This window comes from Eubalaena glacialis, chromosome 2 (assembly GCF_028564815.1).
Source record: "Eubalaena glacialis isolate mEubGla1 chromosome 2, mEubGla1.1.hap2.+ XY, whole genome shotgun sequence".
Classification (NCBI taxonomy): Eukaryota; Metazoa; Chordata; class Mammalia; order Artiodactyla; family Balaenidae; genus Eubalaena; species Eubalaena glacialis.
The window spans coordinates 137,792,944-137,810,225 of record NC_083717.1 but is presented as its reverse complement, the minus strand read 5'-3'; positions in this window follow the sequence as shown (position 1 = coordinate 137,810,225).

The following is a 17,282-nucleotide window of genomic DNA, read 5'->3' as shown; positions in this document are numbered from 1 at the left end:
ACCCCCCACCCACTTTCCCACAAGCCAGGGAGAAACAACTTTTTGTCTTTTGCCTGTAACAATAGGCAGATATTTTCTGGTTCTTCCTTTCTTGATATTACAATCTTTTAAGGGTTCTAGATTATGCAGTTTCATGTCCTGCTTCCTGTTTGGTTCTGACCAAAAGTCTTTTAACCTGTGCTTGTGTATGTAAACACCCAAGCCCTTATACAACATGGTCTGATGATCACTCTACCACCTCTGCTATGACAGTTTGAAACTGCAGTTTCAACAACAGTTCCTGGGCTTACCACATTTTAACTTTATTTTATTTTTTATTTCTATCAAATTAGCAGTTTCTAACTGTTCCTGATATTTCTTTGATTTACTATATTAATTGCTATATTTGATTCAGCAAGTCAGGCATTTTTAGCTAAAATATGTGTAAATGTCTTAATCCACTATTCTTCCAGAACCAGGATTGAATAATTTTATTATTACATTATTTATAAATAAAATGATAGATGCCAGTTTACTTCACTTCAAAATTTAGCTGTTTGCGTCATTACTCCAAATGATGTTTTTCAATAAAATAAAACCTATGAAGACACTTAAAACATTGGTTTTACTAAATTGATGTGATATTTAGAACTCATGTAATTTACATTTAAAAATAGCATAGAAACATATTAATAGTGAGAAAGTCATTATAATCTTAATGAATAAACTTTTTTAACCTTACTAAAATATTAATTGTCACTAGAGTTTATACTCCTTTAGCAGTCATAGATCTTTTCTCCAGAATCAAATGATGTTCTTGCTTGTCTTGACAGGAGTGATAAAATTCTGGATGGCCCACTGTATCTGATGTCTCAATGACTTGTTAATTAATTCTACTCATCCCAAACACATTGACTGTATCACTGCTTCATTCCTTCGTCGTACTAACTTATCTATTATAACGATAGTCTCATTAATTTTAGCAGTAAGATATACTGCTACTAATAAAGCTAACATCTTACAGTTAGCACTTACAGAGTGAAGTAAGTCAGAAAGAAAAACAAATACCGTATGCTAACACATATATATGGAATCTAAAAAAAAAAAAAAAAAATGGTTCTGAAGAACCTAGGGGCAGGACAGGAATAAAGACGCAGATGTAGAGAATGGACTTGAGGACATGGGGAGGGGGAAGGGTAAGCTGGGACGAAGTGAGAGAGTGGCATGGACTTATATATACTACCAAATGTAAAATAGATAGCTAGTGGGAAGCAGCCATATAGCACATGGAGATAAGCTCGGTGCTTTGTGACCACCAAGAGGGGTGAGTTAGGGAGGGTGGGAGGGACATGCAAGAGGGAAGACATATGGGGATATATGTATATGCATAGCTGATTCACTTTGTTATAAAGCAGAAACTAACACACCATTGTAAAGCAATTATACTCCAATAAAGATGTTAAAAAAAAATTAGGGATTTTACAATTGAGCACTTTCAATTGTTTGGCACTGTTATAAATATTTTAGTGTTATTAACTTATTTATATTTCACAAGAAACAAAGAAAATATTTTCTGTTAATAACTCCATGTATTAGACAAGGAAACAGAGGTAAAAAGAACTTATCTATCTCACCCAAGTTCACACAGGCAGCAAGTGCTATGTTTGCAAATTCAGACACATTGGGTTCCAGAGACAGCATCGTGAAAGTTGTGCAGTATTGCTCCACCATTCAATGCCATGCAATGGCTAGGAATATCAGCAGAAATTACCTTGTAGTTCAAGTTGACCAATCAAGTTACAGGGAATACAAAAAAATAACAAAAATAACAGCATCTTCAATTTTGAAGGTTACCCTTAAATTTAATAAGAAATGTACAGAATCATAAGAAAAAATTATAAATCTTAACTCACAGACAAAAGAGAAGACTGGAAGAAATCACATTATGTTTCTGGATTGTTTGACTCAAACATATAAAGACATTTCTCCCTCAATTCTTTTATTGATTCATTAAGAAAAATACAAGTTAATTTTAGCAGATAAATGTATAAATAAGCTTTCTATATGAACTTGCATTTAAATATGTAGTATAAAGTTAAATAATGTGTCTCAAGAACAGAAAAATTGATATGGCATTAGTCAAATTGATACAATGGAATCGAATGTGTGTGTATGTATGTCAGTATGTATATATAGTATTTGGTTTCTGAAGCCTAATTAAAAAAAAAAACAGTGAAGAATGGAGAAATTATTCAGTAAATGGTGCAAAAAAAGAAATTTTTTAATTTGAAAAACTAAAAGTATACTCTTCTAGCATTTATGGTGAAACAAATACATATTTCAGATGGAGCAGAATGTTAAATGTAAATTTCTAAATAATTTAGCAATTTAAAGAAAACATTGTTGAATATTTATTATCAAGATAGAAGTCTCTAAGCATAAAAACAAACAAAAAAATATCCAGACAGTAATTGATATATTCAACTACATATAAATTACAACTCCACTATTTGCAAAATACCATATGAAAGTATAAGGCAAATGACAAGCTTAGGAAATATGTCAATATCCATGATAATGAATTTTTGATATTTTGTCCAATAGTCCCTACAAATCAATGCAAAAAATAATGAATGTCCCAATAAAAATGTGGAACAGGTATAAGGACCAATAAACATGTAATAATGACTAAATTCATTATTACTCGAGGATTTACCCATATAATTACAGCATATTTTCAAGACTAGAAATTGATCAAAAATCTTTTCCTTAATGATAATTCTCCATGTCAGTGAAGGTTTGGTAAGATAGGCCTTACTGCTGTTAAGATAACTTAGTCCAACACTTCTGAGTGCCATTTTGGTCATATGTGTCAAGAACTTCAAAATGGCAATATTGTTTGGCTACTGATAGGAGTTGTCAAAACTTCTCATAGTTCTGTTTATACCACACAGAAAAAGAGAAAATACCTTAATGAAATATATAGGGGTATAGTTTAACTATAATGCATTTATTAAAAATTGATTCTATGTAATATTTTTTACATTTTCAAAGAGTATTTGATTAAAGGGGGAAATACTTATGATTCACTGATTCATGAGTTGAGGTAAACCAGGTACTACATGATATACAGTAAAAGGAAATGTACTTTGTGCAGAGACAGAAATTATATATATATATTTTTTTCTTTGAGGGCGATAGTTTATTCTGTGCTTCTCATGGCGTCAGAAAAGGAGGGGATAAAACTGGAGAGAGGGTCTATTTTGGAGGCGTAGGGGCTCCAGTGAGCTTCCTTCCAGAGGCCAACAGGGCCTTAAGGTGGCACTTAGGCTGTTGCCCTGGAAGTCCTGCAGGGTAAAGGTGGCCTTCAGGTGACACAGGTTAGCAAAGGCTCCAGGTGGACATAGGTGGGGTGGGGTGCTTCCTTCAGCCTGAAACAGTAGCACTGTCTCATTTTGATAATGTAGTGTTTACATTTGGATGATGTTATCTCTTTTCCTTGTTATAGATTGTATTTTTTCAGAGTAATTCTGTTTTGCTGATTTAGAGTAGTGTTAATGTAAAAATCCAACTTTAGGAAAAGAGGATGCCTGTGTTTAAGAAACAGATTTGGTACATTCTTATGTTTGCACCTGGATTTTCATACAATTAAGTGAAATTATTACCAAGTATGTGGGCTCTATATTTATAAATACAATGATGATGATTTTCATTGCATAAATTAACTAGTTAATTCAACAAAGAACCTGGTCAATTTCCTTAAATAATATCAGATTATCTGATATTGTATCATTTGATTAATTTAAAGCATTCTAACTACTGTTCTGTTTCTCCAAATTTATCTTTAGATAAATGCCTAATTAGTGTAAGTTAGATATTTAGAGAGAGAAGTTATTTTGATGACTTAAAAAAAACTACAGGGACTTCTCTGGTGGTCCAGTGGTTAAGACACTGCGCTTCCACTGCAGGGGGTGCGGGTTTGATCCCTGGTCAGGGAACTAAGATCCCACATGCCGTGCAGTGAGGCCAATTAAAAACAAAACAAAACAAACAAAAACAACCAAAACTACAAAAAATGCTATTTCCTTATAATTTTGATGGTTTATTTTTGAGCATTTGAAAGACATATTAATTTTATTTACTCATTCAAAAAATATTTAGAGTTCCTACTTTGTGTCATGCATACATTTATACAGGTTATTAATCACTATGCTTAATTTAGTAACTTATTTGCCCTCTTTTGAAAATGACCACTTTCTGTGGTCACAAGCCCTCCAAATGCGGGAAAATGTATGCTTCATTTAGAAATAAAATAATTAAGTTATTAAGCATTAAATGTTTCCTTTCCCCTTTTAAGTTAGCAATTTTGAACTCAGATAATTTCAGACTATTTTATGGTGGTGATACTTTGGATTTGGATTTTGAATTGAAGTTTATTCAATCTGAAAAACCTTCTCCAAGAGTGTCCAGAAAGAATCCTGTGCATGCATGTCTACTTACCCCATCCATTTAGCCTGTGGCTAATTATAAGCAGTTTAATACCTCTAAATTAACATAACAGCTGTTTGCCTGAGCTGACTGCTGTATATCTGGCGACTAATGAGTAGGTTAAGTTCAATTTAGCCTACCACTGGGATCTAATCTATCTACAAGTCGTGTTAGATCTAATCAAAAACAGTCTCTCTAGGGCCATGAAAATTTGACTAAAACTTTTACCAAATTTTCCAGGCAGTTTTATATTCCAAAAGCAAAGTTGTTACTTGTTGGTGCAGGACACATGTAAGGCCTCTAGCTCCTATCTCCTGAATGGGCGTAGTCTTCTGAACAGATGGCAGTGACAACAAAAGACGACTCCATCCCCATTCTTGGATATAGACATTTACAATAGTTTCAATTTTAAATGAAGTATTTTGAAAAACACAGCCTCATGTCTGTGCTTTAAACAGATTGTAGCCTTTTATGCCCTCTCACAGAATTTTTTGAGCTGCCAGGGAGCATTGCCAAGAATCTTACAGAGGTGGCACCTAGTCAGATTTAAGAGATTATCCAAAGGTGACAAGAAGGCATTTGAGATAAACTTGCTTACTCAACATTTCTACCTATGAGACTATGTGTACCAATGAGAATAAGGCTCAACTCACGATACTGATAACAATATAAATGTATTATTACCAAATGAAGCAAATAAAATAATACCAAAGTATAATATTAGGGATTACAGAAATTTATATATGTCAGCTATCTCATTCTGAATAAAGCTTTCCAACCAAACTAGGAAAGACAGTGCTGTGTCATCTCCTCATAGTGAACCTATGATTTCCATGTCTATAAAATTAATGTTCTATTTTTTTTAATTGAAGTATAGTTGATCTACTGAAACTTCTATTTTTGAAGACAAAGGTTCCAACTGTAATTTAATGCTGAATACATTTATAAGTCATGCTAAGTGCTATTAGATCACACTTACAACTAAAATCATTTCATACTTATTGGATGAAAGAGCTACTTCTCTAATATACTTGATTCCTGGCTCCAAACACAAAATGCTAAACTGTGGTTTTTAAAACTTTATAAATTATTTCTATGGTGCCATAAAAAGGTCATCAGAGTATGGTCTAGTGGTTTATGTTTGAGAGTCAGAAGTCTTGAAGTATATTCTTTGCTATGTAAATGATTGTTTATTTTTACCTTCTAGGAAATCAGTGAAATAACCAATAGTCAACTATAATTAGCTTTGAATATAGCTTGATGATACCACACTGAGGCTTTTAAATTAGGGAATCTGTTTCAGCACACCTTCAATATTTTTCATTCTAGGACACCACACTTTGGCAAGTTCAGGAAAGGAAATGTAAGATTAAACAAAAATTACAAGTAGAAAATATCTACTGTTATCTGAGCACAAGAATAAGCTCTAGAAGACACAGAGATACCTGGGAAATTCATCATTTTTTCAGTTTTAGCATGCCCTTCATTTATTGTCTCTACATCAAGGTATCCTGTACTATTATATTGTTGCTTTTTGGAAACGAAACCTCTTTGTGTATGTTCTTACATGCCTGGCTTAATCTCTAGACTACTCAAAATGACTATCTCCTATCAAAATTTAGGTGTCATGGCTAATTTACTGAAATTTGTTTTGAGCCTAGAAGTATATTTTCCTTATCATGCTCTTTATGTCACCATTTTTCCCATTTAAGAACGTTTGACACTTTTCTAATCTATACTTGCCCTTAGATTCCACATAAAATAAGCAAATCCATCCTATAGATCCATTATTCTCTTATTTTCTTTAACATAGCTCCTCTTCCTATCCACACCCACTGCCCTTGTCTCTATATTTACATACATAAGTTCATAGATCCAATTCCCTTCCTGCTCTCCTTGCCTAGGGCTTCTCTTCTTAACTAGTTTATTTTTAATAAGAGTCAAAATTCTACTTTCATTTACTATTTATAGATGACCTTTGCATATCTTTGTGTCATTTTATCATCTACTATGTTTAGTACATTTAATATTTCTCTTATGCCTATGTTTTTGGCTACTGTTAAATTAGAAGAATTAAAATCAACGGCAAAAAAATTAATTAAAGATTGTAACACTAATAGAGTTACAAAAGCATCAACACCAAGAAAGAACCATATAACCAAATGAGAGAAGAAACAAAGAACTAAATAGCATGTGATTAAGTCAAATTTATATATCTTGAAATAAAAATAAGAAAATATAGTTTAATATGTTATAAATCACAGAGTAAATAGAACAATTTAAAGAAAATTTCATAGACCTTAGGGTAAAAAATAAAATTGTTGAATATTACATTAAAATTTACATTATGGAACAGAAGCAGAATAAAAGTAAAAACAAAAAGATTAAAAAGAACAAAAAGTTAGTGATGGTACAAATAGGATATTTCTCAGAACTCAAATATCTAGCATGCTAGGTAAAGATAAGTTTGCCTTATTTATTTCCCTAATATAACTAGACATTAATTATTCACTATTTGATCTTGCCTCCAACCTCAAAGGCTCTTTGGAAAGAAATGCTCCTGTATAGACTACCACTGATGTTAATTAAATATATAAATTTAGTATACCTGATGCACTAAAAACATGATGATCTAACATCCAGATGTTGCTTTTAGAATATAGCCCTTTAGAGTAGATTTTATGCTTATAAAAATATAGTGTTAAAAGGTACATAATAGAATTACTATTGATATAGAAACTTCATACTACTTCATTAATTTAAAAGAAAGTGTTAGAATATTTGACCATTTTAATAAACTAGATGGCATTACTATCATTAGACTATTTTCTGAATTTCTAAAGTTAATTTGATCTCTTCCTTGCATCAAAGTATTATATTAATCACAATTTTGGTCATATTTTGGGATCTGAGCAAATTTGAAATTCTAAGCAATGCAATAAGTGTGACTAACTTGATATTTGTCTTTGGTAAACTTTAATGCTAACTCCATATTCCTCTCCTGTGAGCTTGTGCTCAGAATAATGATGGAGGCACTGTAACAAATGCCTTTAGAGATAAAATAATTGAATTTTTTTTTGGCATTGGGAATTTAATTTATCAGAATATTAAATTTATATAACAAAACATTGCAACCAATCCCCTGACAGTTTAGCATAAAAGAGTGAGCTGCTCTTTTATAATCAGTTGAAAATGCATGCCTAGAAAAGGACAGTCACTTTAGAAGACAATTTTTGTAGTGTAGAAAAGGCCTCCAAATTGTGAATTAATATAGGACATTGATATGGCATCACAAAGAATTGTGAGCTTTAATAAAAAGTTTCCCTGTTATTTCAAAATAAATATTTCATTTTAAGTAATTGATATACTTTTGAAGAAAAATATTCAGCTTGCATCTATGTAACATTAATCAATCCAAATAGTAAAGATAACTTTTTAAATCACTCATCATGAAGACCAAATGCTGTTATCTGTGACTCCTACAGGCCAGTGCTTCTCAGAGCCTTGATCTCTGATCACCTGCTTTAAAATCACTTATAAGTGATGGGTGAAGGATGCCAACTATTAAGATACTCTGCTTCCACACAAATTTCCTGAAGCAGGGGTGAAAGCCAGAAATAGACTTATTTATGATATAATTCTGACATCCACTAAAGTCTGAGAAACAAAGGTTGTAAGAGACAATTCAGTGTCATTAAAAAAAAAAAAAAACACTGAAAATGCTCTTTCAAAAAAAAAGGTTTGTCTACCCTTTAATATTCATTCTTGAATAACAGAAGAGTGAGTAAAAGGATAACTGGGCCTACAATTAGAATTTAGAGTAATCCAATTGCATTGTTTCAAATAATCTGCCCAAAGCAGAATTATAGTGTTGGTGTTTAGTCATTAGAGATTTAATTTACTATGTAAACAAGTAAAATGATTTTTTGATTACAAGGTCAGAGAAATAAATGATAGGGTATTTGCATCCAAATAATAATCCTTGCAACATTTAATTTCCCATACTATTGGATATTATATCTTAAAAATAAAAATAAACAAAATAAAATTATCATTCTAGTTCACTGCTATTTATTCAATCATTTACAGGGGGTCAATAGAGAAAGAAGCAGAGCACTGAAAGGGCACCAGCATAAAATTATTGGAAAAAGTTCCTATTCTTGAGGCACTTAAAGTAAGATGAGTTTAGATTTATTTATGTTTTACAATGGCAGTTTATTTCTTTCCTGATTTAATAAAGTAAAATGCCAATTAGTACTAACAAAAACAGTAAGTAAAAAAAATTATGAAAAGCCTACAAAAAATTGAAATATATGGAAATGTATACAGCCAGTTTTAGCTATTCAAAATAACAAGGATGTGTGGATTAATTCACTTTACTCAAACTCTTTAGTTCAGTCAGTGTAGCCACCATAGAAAAGGAAGTGGTAAGCAATTTTTAACTAGATCTAGGGAAAAAATTGAGTAAATTAATCATAGAGAGGATGACAGATAGGTATATTATGTGAAGATTTTAGTGAGTTCAGAAGAGAAAACAAGACATTTATTCTAAAGAAGAGCAAGAGCAGGGTGGCTAAGCACCGAGAATGATGGTTTAAATTTTATTTTCTATAGTATACAGTTACATACACATCACCAGTATCAAAGCTCCAAATCCTTATTGCTATCATCCTCATTTTTTACATGTTAAAATAGGTTCCGGTTACCGATTCCAATGGGTGAAGGGGTAGGTGGGTGTTTCCTCCACACAATCAAGCAATTCTATCCAGACCAGCTGGGTGCCCTACAATTCAACTCAATTCTGAAGTTTATCTACATGCAGATAGCATCAGATTCCACAGGTTAAGGGTTTAGTCCTCCAAGACTGCAGCCTCCCCTTCAACTTTTTAGACGCCAGTCCCCAGTGTTGTCACCTGAGCTTCTGACTAACCAGCTCAAACTGGAGTTTCCAATGCCCCCCTCTACCTCAGGTTGCCAATCCCAAACCAGGTCATTACCTGTATTTCTGACCAACCTGCTGCAGATCAGAGGTTCCCACGACTCCATCCTTGGGTTCCATTAATTTGCTAGAGCAGCTCACAGAACTCAGAAAACCCTTTAATCACTAGATTAGTGATTTATTATTAAAGGATATAACTCAGGAACGGCCAGATGGAAGAGATGCATAGCACAAGGTGTGGGGATAGGGCGTGGAGTTTCCATGCTCTCTCCCAGCGTGTCTCTCTCCCCAGATCTCTGCGTGTTCACCAACCCAGATGCCTGCTCCAACCACTTCTTTTGGGTTTTATGGAGGCCTCCCTCATTAGAGAGGCATCAAGTGATTAAATCATCGGCCACTGGCAAACAATTCAACCTCCAGCACGTCTCTCCTGCCAGAAGGCCAGGTGTGGGAGAGGGAGGATCGGATTGAAAGTTTCAACCCTCTAATCACAGAAGTGGTTCTCCTGGCAACCAGCCCTCAGTCATTAGCTGCTGGCCAAAATTTACTCATTAATTTAACAAAAGACACCCTTTTATTCTCATCACTTAGGAAATTCTAAGGGATCTAGGAGTTCTGTGCCAGAAACTGGGAAGAAGACCAAATATATATTTCTTATTATAAGCAAGTCACAATATCACACATGTTAAAATGGAAGTAACACTTTATACCACTCATCTTTCCATCACTCAGTGTTAATCACCATACTCTCAGATACCAAACTCAGAAATATGTAATCGTTTATAATTATTTAATTCTCTTTGTTTCTCACAGTATATCTATTATGCTTATAGTGCATATATTATGTCTTATTTTAGAAATTGCTGTTTATACTTCTTTTCACTCTATAAAAATTAGCTCTCTTAGCCCAGGAACAAGATTTCCTATGATACTTAGTAGATTGATTTAATATGAACATATAGGTGTTCAAAGGTCACCTAATCTCTACTCTATCTCAATCACCTAAAAGATTTAGAAGCACATAATTCTAACAAATATTATGTTTATTTAACAGATAAATGTAGGTTCTATTGGTACATTTTGTATCTTATTATTACTTCTGTTTGTTAGCTATTACCCTAATCTCATCACAGAAGACTTTCATGCATCCTTATAGCTGAATCCAAATCTGCCATTCTTTCATTCTTTCTGTATGAAGCTGTTGTTGCAATATATTTATATAGCAAACATATATGACTTGTTTTGTATATTCAAAGCACTATACTGACCATTGTAAGAGATCCAAAACTGAATATGACATAGTAGCTGATCTCAGGAATTTCACGTCTAGAGAGGAAGATATACATTTCTATAAATAACACAAGGGGACATGAGGTTGGTTTGAGTTGATGTTGGTCTGTACTCTGCTCCCACACAGTTGTCCTAAATTCCTAACAATATAAATTCCTATGTAAACATTTGTGTGCTATAGTCTTAATGTTTGTGTCCCATGTCCACCTCAAATTAATATGTTGAAATATTAATGCCCAAGATAATAGTATTGGGATGTGGTGAGCCTTTGGGTGAGGTTCAGATCATGAGGGTGAGGCCCTCATGAATGGGATTAGTACCTGAGAAAAAAGGTTACAGAGAGACCCTAGCTCCTTCCACCGCATGAGGACAGAGTGACAAGGAATCAGCTGTAAACCAGGAAGAAGACCTTAACCAGAATGCAATCATGCAAGCCACATAGTCTGTGGTATTTTTTTAGAGCAGCTTGAACGGACTAACACAAGTTGTCTACACATTAACTTACCACCTAAATATGAACACTTGGAAGGCCACCGAGTCATCTATTTCTGTATTCCCTGTGAATAGTAACAGACCCTGGACAAAATAAATGTTGAAAAAATGGTTGCAGAATTGAACAAGTTTAATTAAGGGAGTCAAAGAATTTGAAATCTCCCCTTTGATAAAGCAGATGGGAGATTCCCTGTGAACAGTTCCTAAACCACTTCACTCAAGAATTCAAATAAAAAGAAGTTTCCAATCACATCCAATTAAATTTTCATATATAATTTGTTAAATATGATAAGTTATGAATCTTAATGCACCAATTTTATTTTCTTAACTCAAGCCAAAAAATAATTTGGACGTACTTTATTGTTTTCTTATTTTAACCTTTGTACATGTCATACTCCCTAAGGATCATAAAATGCTATATTATGCCATATCTTTATAGGTACCTCTGATGCTTCTTTCTTTAACAGGAACAACAACAAAAAGACAGCTTAAAACAACTCTTTCAAGCAGACATCATGAACCACAATCAACCTGCATTTGTGCTACCATAATATAAAGTATTTATTGTTGACTTTTACATATATTCACAAATGTTATGCTACTACAGGTTGTGAGGGATTTATGCATATAAATAACAAATTCTTTTGGAAAGCACTATTGATTTATTTCATTTGTTGTCTCTTTTAATTTTTATGCTGGTACTCAGATCATAAGGGCAGCTAGAGAATTGTTTATGACTTGCTTTAGTAACCCATAGAAAGAAAAAATTATTTGCTGGTGATTTGATTAGGCGGCATTTGGGAATGCTGGTTTGTGGGAGCAGCCTCTGAGAGTTTGGTAGTACGTTATTAACAGAGAGACTGGCATATGTGTTAGTTGATAAGACTCAGGTGGGTGATGGATATTACCCTTAAAACTGGATTCCAATTAGGAGGACAGAAATGAAAGATTAGAATTAGTAAATACCGTAAGAAGAGAAGCCAATGATAGTTTAGGTTGGAAGCAAGTGAAATAAATGTGACAAGTTTACATTTATCAAATGAGCCTAGTGAACTTAAAATAAGTTCATTCAGTTAACAATTACGATAATCAGATATGTGATACCGAAAATATTCTAAGACCAATCATGTCATCAAGAGAGTATAACAATTTTAACTTATATATACCAGCAAACAATGTCCCAAAATATATGAAGCTGGCAGAACTAAAGAAAGAGACAGTTCTATAACAATATTTGGAGACTTTAATAAGTCACTTTGAATAATGGACAGAACTGACCTTACAGAAACAGAAAGAACTATAGGAGAATACTAGGAACATCAACAAATGAGATGGCCTAGGTGAAACTGACGAATTCTTAGAAACACACAAATTACCTAAACTTACTCAAGAGGAAAAGAAAATCTCAACAGACCTATACTGATAAAAAGTTGAATCAATAATCAAAAATCTCCCAACAAAGAAACTCCAGCACTAGATAGATGGCTTCACTAGTGAATTCTACCAAACACAGGATACCAAAGACAGGTAAAAAACATCACAAGGACATAGAACTATACACCAATATCCATTGTGTATAGAGATGCAAAAAACCTTAACAAAAGACTAGCAAAACAAATGCAACAGCATATTAAAAAGATTATACATCAAGACCATGTAGGATTTACCCCAGGAATGCTAAGGTGACTAAAGATAAGAAAATCAATCAACGTAATACACCACATTAATAGAATAAAGATACACACAACAAGAGCAAAACAAACACAAAGAAAAACCCCCAAACCACATGATCATCTCAACTCTGAGAAACACAAAATCATTTGGAAAAAACACAACACTCTTTCCTGATTAAAAACACCAGAAAACTAGAAACAGGAGGGACCTTCCTAGAAACAGGATAAAAGCCAGTTTTGAAAAATCCACAGTCTATGTCATATTCCTCTTGAAAGATTGAAAGCTTTCCTCTAAGGTCAAAAATAACATAACGATGCCATTTTCACCACTGTCATTCAATATTTTACTGGAATTTCTAGCCAGAGCAATTAGACAGGAAAAGAAAATTTAAAGTATTCTAATAGAAAAGAAGAAATAAGCTATAGTTGTCCCTTGGTATCCTTGGGGCATTGGTTCCAGAATCCCCTCTGGATACCAAAATCCAAGGATGCTCAAGCCCCTTACATAAAATAGTGCAGGATTTGCATACAACCTAAGCATATCCTCCCATATACTTTAAATTATCTCTAGATCACTTATAATACAATGTAAATGCTAGTAAAGAGTTGTAAATATAATGTAACTGCTATATAAATAGTTGCCAGCAAATGGCAAATTTAAGTTCTGCTCTTGGAACTTTCTAGAATTTTATTTTATTTATGTTTAAAAATATTTTTGATTCATGACTGGTTGAATCCAGATTCAGAAACAGTGGATATGGAGGACCAACTGTATCTCTATTCACATGTGGCATGATTTTATATGTAGAAATACCAAAGAATTCACAATAAATTTACTATAGCTAATAAACTAATTCCACCTAGTTGCAAGGTACAAGATTAACACCCAGAAATCAGCTGTTTTTTTAATACCAGCTATGATAATATATCCACAAAGATAATTAAGAAAGCAATTCCATTTACAAGAGCATCTAAAAGAATTAAATACATAGGAATGAATTTATCCAAGGAAGTGAAAGATTTGTACACTGAAAAGCACAAAACATTGTTGAAAGAAATTAAAGACAGCCCTTGTCCATGGATTGAAAGACTTGATATTGTTACAATGTCAAAACTACCCAATGTGATCTACATGTTCAATGCAATCTCTATCAAAATTCCAACTGCTGTTTTGTGGAAATGGAAAAGCCAATCCTCATATTCATTTGCAAGGGGGTCACAATAGGTAAACCATCTTGAAAAAATAGAACAAAGCTGGAGGACTCACACTTCTGGTTTGAAAAGTTAAAAAGCTACAGTAATCAAAACATTGTGATACTGGCATAAAGACAGACATATAGACCAATGGAGTAGAATATAGAGTCTAGAAATAAATGCATACATCTATGGTCAGTTGATTTTTGACAAGCCTGCCAAGTCCATTCAATGAGAAAAGAATAGTTTTTCAACAAATGGTGTTGGGACAACTGGATTTCCACATCTAAAATTGGAGCTTTACCTCAAATCATATACAAAAATTTACTCAAAATGGATCCATCATAAATACATAAGAGCTAAAAATTATAACACTCTTAGAGAAATACATAGGAGCAAGTCTTTATGACCATTGATTGGTTAATGAATTCTTAGATATGACACCAAAAGCACAAACACAAAAGAAAAAAATACATAAATGGACTTCATAAAAATTAAACATTTTTGTTCATCAAATGATAATACCAAGAAAGTGAAAAGACAACCTACTGAATGGGAGAAAATAGTTCCAAATGATATACCTGAGAAGCATTTAATATCCAGCATATGTAAAGGATGGTTTCAACTCAATAACAAAAGACAATCTAATTTAAAAATTTGCAAAGGACTTGAGCTGACATTTCTCCAAAGTAGATATACAAATAGCCAATAAGCATGTGAAAAGAAGCTCAATATCATTAGTGATTAGGGAAATGCAAATCACTACCATAATGAGATAATTTACACCTACTAGGATAATTATTAAACTGAAAATTACAAATGTGGAGAAATTGGAACCCTTGCACACTTGCATATTAGTGTAGTGAATGTAAAATGGTATAGCCACAGTGGAAAATAGTTTGGCAATTCCTCAAAAAACTCAACATAAAATTACTACCCACTCCTAGGTATATAGCAAAAAGAATAGAAAACTGAAACTCAAATATATACCTGTGTACCAATGTTCTTTATAGTATTATGCCCAGTGCCCATGAGGTAAAAACACCACAAGTGTCCATCAAAAGATGAATGAATAAAAAATGTGCTGTATATAGGATTAAATATTATTCAACCTTAAAAAGAAATGAAGTTCTGATATATGCTTCAGCATAGATGACCTTAGAAACATTATGATAAGTGGAATAAGACAGACAGAAAAAGACAAACATTGTAAGACCCCACTTATGTGACATATCTAGCATAGGCAAATTCATAGGCAGAGAAAGTTGATTAGAGTTTACCAGGGATTGGTGGGAGGGAGAATAGGTATTATTGATTAATGGGTACAGATTTTGTATTTGGGGTGATAGAAACATTTTAAAAATAGATAGTGGTGATGATTGGGCAGCATTGTGGATGTAACTAATGCCAGTGAATTGTACACTCAAAATGGTTAAAATAACAAATTTCATGTTACATATATTTTCCACATAAAAAATCTAGTGTAGAGTTTCCCTGAATATTATACTGTATACCAAACAAAATAATCATATGCTAGGGACTTTTACTTTGGTTGGACATAGTACATTCTCTGTCACTTGCATTTTTAAATAATTGCATATGCTTTGATACACACACTCACACACACACACCCATTTCATAAGTAGACCCATGAGATGTCAGATACATATATTTTGGAAATTAAAAAGTAAATAAATAAAAATGGAGTAAGCTCTTAACACATAGAAAGCAGAATATAGGAAGAAATAATCTGAATATATTTTGGACAAAAAACACCAAGAATGTGTCACAAAACATTCCATATATATGAAACAGGATATTATGTATTTTTAACAGACAAAAACTTGTACAAACTAATCTGAGAGTTATTAAATTACAAATAAAATAGGAAATTAAAATTATTTGAGTTTTCTTTCCATGTATAAGTTATACCTTTCAACCAGTAATGGTATTTTATTACTAATCTTCAATTCTACAGATTATGGATTTCAAAATTCATGATTATAGATTTTCAAAATTTTAATTATGGTTTTCAGTCAACTTTCATGCTTCACAAGCTGTGTTTATATTGCACTCAAAACACTTTTGATTTTCTTGTGTGTGTGCTTGATATGCCTTATATTATGTGTAAGATGTCACAAATTGAACTGACAAATATTCATACTAACTATGTTATATATTACCAGTTAGTTTACTTCCAAAATTACTGAGGAACGTAGAGTAAGAGAAAAAATGGTAGTGGTTTTCAATGCATGGCCAAGAACCTTACAGTGAGACTTTTTACCATACATTTCTTCACCCCTTTATAATACGCTCAGCTAAAAGAAACTGTTTCCACTTATTATAAAAATATTATTTTGTCACATTTTTGCAAAACTTTTACTTGTGAATGATCATTAATCCTATTTAGTTATGGGTATACAATTGTATTCTCTTAACCTCATAGTATAAGAAGTAAATATCTATCCATAAAAACAACTGATTATTGCACACTTACAGGATCAGAGACTGTGCCTAAGTATTCCTCAACAATATTTGAAAAAAAGAGAAAATATGTACACTATGAGTGTTGCTTGAATTTGTGCATAAATGAAGTTTTAGATTTAGGTATAGGTGATGCAGAGTGAAGACTTGAAGTGATTAAGTACAATTTTAGTTCTAACACACTAAAAATCCTGTTCCTTAGAACACAATAGCATGAATATCCTAAAAAGATGAAGGGGTCAGACTATGTTCTTACCATCATCAAGAAAAACAATAATTGGGCCAGATGGGGTGGAGATTGGGGCAAGTGGAATGTAAGGATAAACAGGAGAATGTCCTTGAAGAAAAGGTTGCAGGTTTTCCCAAGAGAGAACTTAAAAAGTTAAACTCTGCCCTGAACTCTAGGAAAGCCATTTGTGTTCCTGACACTTTATATTTCAGGAGAAAATTTGTGTACGACAGGAACAGATTCACAGAGGCAATGCTTATTGCCCAATTTGTCTCCTTTTTGTCACCATAAACATTTATCCATGCATATATACACTTAACACACATGTAAACAGGATTGCTCTGGGCATTTGAGTCGTCACAAAACAGAGAATGAAGTCAGTTGCCCAAGGTCACAAACTAACTACATTTCAACTCAAACGTGTTACTTCTGTTTCAGTTGTGCATTGTGTGTGTCTGGGAGTAAGAGTGAGTGTGTGTGTGTGTGTGTGTGTGTGTGTGTGTACCCACAGGTT